Source organism: Mus caroli, unplaced genomic scaffold, assembly GCF_978045245.1.
Source record: "Mus caroli unplaced genomic scaffold, Mus_caroli_1 scaffold_1, whole genome shotgun sequence".
NCBI lineage: Eukaryota > Metazoa > Chordata > Mammalia > Rodentia > Muridae > Mus > Mus caroli.
In genome coordinates, this window is record NW_028227256.1 from 151,379,699 (window position 1) to 151,385,227 (window position 5,529).

Below are 5,529 nucleotides of genomic sequence, written 5' to 3' on the forward strand. Positions count from 1 at the left end.
TGAGGTGGAGAGATGAAGACAGGGAGACCACGAGTTAAAGGCTAGTCTTGGCTACACAGCAAGGCCCACGTCAAACAAGAACTATAAATATTTGCCTTCAGTATATGGGCTAATAAATGAGAAGTCTTTAGGGATGCACACAGACTGAGTTAGCCAGTCCTTCCCAGATGCTCTCCATGTTCAGGCACCTCTATCCCGCTCCAAGAACTAACCAGGCTCGAGATAAACCAAGCCACGAGAGTCAGAGCTGAGCAGAGACTCCGGCAGAGCTAATGAGAGCACACAATCCCACAGGCGCACTCTCAGAAATATTCACGCCCCCTCCTTTGGCAGCAGTCAATTCACCATGGACTAGAAGGGAACGCAATGAAGAGGCACCCCTCACTCAAGGTGTAGGGCTCCTGTCTGGAACTTTCCGTTCTGTGGGAGACAGAGGTGGGCAGAAGGAGATGATAAAAATAGGTAGGCATTATCTCTGCGCACACAAACTTGATGGGCCCATGAGAGGAGGGCTGAGAAATCTTGCGTTTTGTTCTTTGCTTTTTATACAAATAGATCTATAACTTCATGGGGAATGGAAAGTTTGGCGGCCATTTCTACCCAGGCTTATACATTTTCTTTTATGGACTGTATCAGGCAACACTGGTCTCCAAGGCCGTGATAGTCAGTGACTCTCCTGAGTATGTTTCCTACTCTCCTAAGAATAAAAAGAGATGTGCCAAGCTGAAAATATCATATGGAGGCTGGCTGAAGATAGTGACTGGCTCCCTCTTAGCATTTTATGTGGTCTTCTGCCTTGATGGTGGGATGGTGTTGATTAACAAAGGGATGCCTCCAAGGTTTATGTACCCTCAGGAGTGGCAGCACCTCACCATGTTCATCCTCCTCGCCCTCGATGGTTGTGCAGACGTCATGAGCAAGAACGTGCTACGGCAGAGGTGCGTGCTCCTAGAAAGAGGGGCTACCGTGCTGAGCTTCTACGCGCTGCTCCTGCTGCTGGTGTCTCACGTTAAAGAATCATCTGGGGTGGAGCTGCAGGTTCACTCTCTCCTCATCTTGGTGGTGTTCCTGCTGATGCTGGTGTTGACGGCAGAGCTGTGGGCTCCTGAGATGTTTCACCTCAAGATGATAGAGACCTTCCTGTTCCTGATGATGGGCTCGTGGCTGATTCAGGCAGCCTTCATTCTCTTTAGACCAGTCTCTGGCTTCCTGTGGGAGGATGGTGACATCAGTGACATCATGTTTGTCACCACCTTCTTCTGCTGGCATGTGATGATCAATGCCTTATGCATGTTGGGAATCTATGGAGTCTCTTCCTTTTGGCACCGTTGTTACAGTCCCAGCTTGAGGCTGACTGATGGGGTCCAAGGAAGCGCTGTATCAGGAGAGCTCTTCAGGAACCTTCTACAAGCTGCTGCAGGAGGCAGAGCTGCAAGACAAAGATGACTAGGCTCCTCTCCTTTCAAAGATCTCTCCCTGTGACAGGGCCTAGAAACCTGGGTATATACATTCCTCCATCTTCCTCCTGTGGGATCCTTTGGGCACTTGTAATATACCCTTTGTTCCTTGCTGAAAGTAACAACCCTGGAGGATGACAGTTAGTCCCAACCATTATGCCTGTCATTGACCCTATAACTGTTGAGGGCATAAAAGGATGACCTGGAAAAGTGTCATAGCCTAGGTTATGCTAGTCAGGAAGAGTGAGAGAGGACAAGGAGTATTGAGAAGAGTGGGCCTACAAGAACTACTCACCATGGAAAGATAATGGCAGGGAACCTCTGAAAAGAGGGGCAGAGTTCTGCAGGGATTCCAGCACTGATGCTGATGCGGCTCTGAGTTAGCCAAGGAATGTGACAGTGGTGGGTTGACCAACTAAAGTGGAGGTGCTCTGCAGAGACAGCTTGACATATAGTACAATTCACTACTCCATTTGGATGGAATTACAAGAATCCCACATGTGTATAAACTAATGTGGGTGGATTAGCATTGCTTCAAAAATGAATAAGTAATTAATACTTTCCGATCTCATTTTAAGTTTCCATGAACCAAAATTTCATGAACCCCTATATACTTCTTATTCCTGACCTCTAATCAGACTAAAGCGAAGTGCGTAGTGGTGATATATATTTCACTATATATACAATTCACTATACCTTACATATGTGTCTTTTCCCAGCAACCAAACCTGTTGTCAGCCACATTTTTACTACATTATTCTATAGTGTCCTACATAGAATAGTATACTATTCTATACTAGCATCAATTTCTCCTATACTGTTATGATCACAATGGACGCTTCCTCCAAGTTCTCATACTCCCTTGATCTGGGTCCACCTCTCCTATGTCCATGTCACATGTGGCAGACACATCCTTCCTTGTCTTTCTCTTGGGAAGGTTTTGTTTCCTCACCTAAAATGTAACCCCTTACAAGTTAATAACATAGTGTAATTTATTGTTACCTAATTTCTTTTGCATGTCTCAGAGTCATACCATATTACCAGCTAGGAGAACAATTTGGGTGGAATAAGGAGCAAGAGAGAGGTAGGAGAAGAGTTGGGGGCATAGTGAGGGGTATAAGCAAGGTACAATGACATTTCTATATGAAACTTTATACTGTAAGCGTTATTTCTACGCCAACTAAATAACTAGTTTAAAAGCACATTTATTGTATAGCTTATGCTCAATAAGGTTTACTTCCGGGGCCCCCTTTTCTTTCCCTTCTAAATGTAATGTCTGACTGCTCTGTGAACTCTAACAATATAAATAAACCATGGGCTTCCTTGCTTGTGTGTAAAATTAACTCTGCTGATTTGCTTTGGGTATTCTTCTCTCTACCATCGTTTGTCACAGCTCTCTAAGGTGTGCCAGGATGACTCTCCAGAAGTGTCGTTCCTCCATATGACAACGTCAAAGACTCCAACAGGTGAATTTGCACAATGACTTATGGTCAGGGCTGTGACAGGGATGTGGTTGAAACACTTCTGTTGTCTGGCCCCAGGGGCTTGTTTGCTGAGAAGGGAGATGCGACTGATTTACAGAACAGAATGGATAGAAAGCAGGTGGCAAAGACACCTTAGTTTGCAGATGGTGCAATTATTCTAGGACCTCCTAAAGGCAGTGGAACTCAACCTGTGGGTCACGACCCTGGTGGGGGTCAAAATACCCTTTCACCCGGGTTGCCTAAGACCATTGGAGAACACATTTTATTACCATTCACAACAGTAGCAAAGTTACAGTCATAAAGTAGCAACAAAAATAATTCTATGGTTGCGGGGGGGAGGGTGTCAAAGGTTGAGGAACTGTATTGAAGGGTTCTAGCATTAGGAAACTTGAGATGCACTGTCCTAAAGAGTGTGTGATGTTCCCCCGCCTGAAGCCTGGGAAATATCCTAGAGATTAGAGACGTCAATTCTGACCAAACCGTGATTTGTGGTTTTAGTGCTAAGGTGAATCTGAGGTCTAGACTGTTTATGGAGCACAGTCACAGATCTTACTAAAGGTGTTTTAATATAGGCATACACAGAAGGTTTAGGAGAAAAAAGAAAAAAAAAAACAACAACAACAAACCTCTGAAGAGCATGTGTGTGGCCTTCTCAGAGATGGGGCTCACAAAGTAAGACCAACTCAAGAGAGGGTTTGGGCTTCTCAGTGTTTTTCCAATAGTCATACACAGGATTTTGGTGGGGTTTGCAGTTTCTGTCTTATTTCTGAGTGGTTCCCAAAGGGTATATGACAGGACTACAAATGAGGTAAAAGTTTGAAAACCAAAGATTCAAGAAGTTAGTGTCTTTGCTATACACAAAAGATATTTTGTTTGAGATTCCCAGGCACATCTGGGAAGAAGAATAAGGCCTCTACCCAAGTTCATATGTTAATACAACTAGGCCTATGTCATTGTTATTTTAACATACAATACCTGTATCTAAAAGAAATGTTAAATTTATATACATTATATACATACATATATATACACATATACATACACACATATACACAAATGTTCTGGATTGATCTGGAATTCTTGCTTGTTGGCTAGCAAGAGGCTTTAGTCAGACTCTAGGCTGAATGGCTCCTCTCTCTCCCTCAGGTCCCCACAATTTGTCCATATTTCTGTCCTGCCTGTCTCATAAAATTCACGAAGAAAATAACAGATGGGTCAAAGGTTAAGAACGAGTAATCAGGCTCTAAATACATTTTGGAAAGTGCTTATGTTATAATAGAAGGCATGAAAAGTTTTCTTGAGCGATACGAAAGATTCCACATTTTCTCATGAACTTGTAGCAGCTGTGGTTACCTGCAGAAGGCCCCACCCAAGTTGGAGCCCTTCCACATTCCAGAATGGATGGGGAAGGGACACACACGAGGGTTCATCCAAAGCTGAGGGGCTAGCTATTGATTGTTAATAGCTTCTATCCTCACGATCCAGTCACTAACCCCATACTCACGTCTATGCAAGCAACCTAAATTACACTCAGTGGGTTACTCCACAATATACTGAAAGTAGGAAGGGATGCATTGGAAAGAAGGGTTCCTGAGGCAGGGGGATAAGAGGAGGGAATCAGGATGTGTGATTATAATCAAAATGCGTTATAAATGTGTATATAACACTGTCAAAGAAAAATATATTTAAAAAATAAATTGCATGAGTTTTGATAAATGTATATGAAACTATATATATATATACATGAAGATAACAGGGACACTGTGAAGAAATGATTTTTACCATACACAGCAGGCAAAAATTTTTTTTTCGGATACATAGATTCAAATATTAAGGATAAGAAAGGTAACCCAAGAAAGATAAAAAGACAAAAGCAGATAGAGCGAAAGAACACTAATCTCCGGTGATCCTTCCATTTGTCATAGCGATGGGAGGAATCAAGCCAAGACGTTGTGCAGGTTAGGCTAGGCCAGCACTCCATCCACGGAGGGCCATCCCCAGTTCTTTCAACCACATTTTTCTTTTCTTTTCTTTTTTTTAATATTTTTTATTACATCTTTTCCTCAATTACATTTCCAATGCTATCCCAAAAGTCCCCCATACCCTCCCCCCTACTTCCCTACCCACCCATTCCCAATTTTTTGGCCCTGGCGTTCCCCTGTACTGGGGCATATAAAGTTTGCATGTCCAATGGGCCTCTCTTTCCAGTGATGGCCGACTAGGCCATCTTTCGATACATATGCAGCTAGAGTCAAGAGCTCCGGGGTACTGGTTAGTTCATAATGTTGTTCCACCCATAGGGTTGTGGATCCCTTCAGCTCCTTGGGTACTTTCTCCAGCTCCTCCATTGGGGGCCCTGTGATCCATTCACTAGCTGACTGTGAGCATCCACTACTGTGCTTGCCAGGCCCCGGCATAGTCTCACAAGAGACAGCTATATCTGGGTCCTTTCAGCAAAATCTTGCTAGTGAATGCAATGGTGTCAGCGTTTGGATGCTGATCATGGGATGGATCTCTGGATATGGCAGTCTCTAGATGGTCCATCCTTTCGTCACAGCTCCAAACTTTGTCTCTGTAACTCCTTCCAT

At 43.7% G+C, this 5,529-nt stretch overlaps 1 pseudogene; it reads left to right on the top strand.

The window, feature by feature from the left end:
• The first annotated feature begins 567 nt into the window (after positions 1 to 567).
• LOC110287606 (transmembrane epididymal protein 1A-like) lies at positions 568 to 1,492 on the top strand (annotated as a pseudogene).
• The last annotated feature ends 4,037 nt before the right edge of the window (positions 1,493 to 5,529 follow it).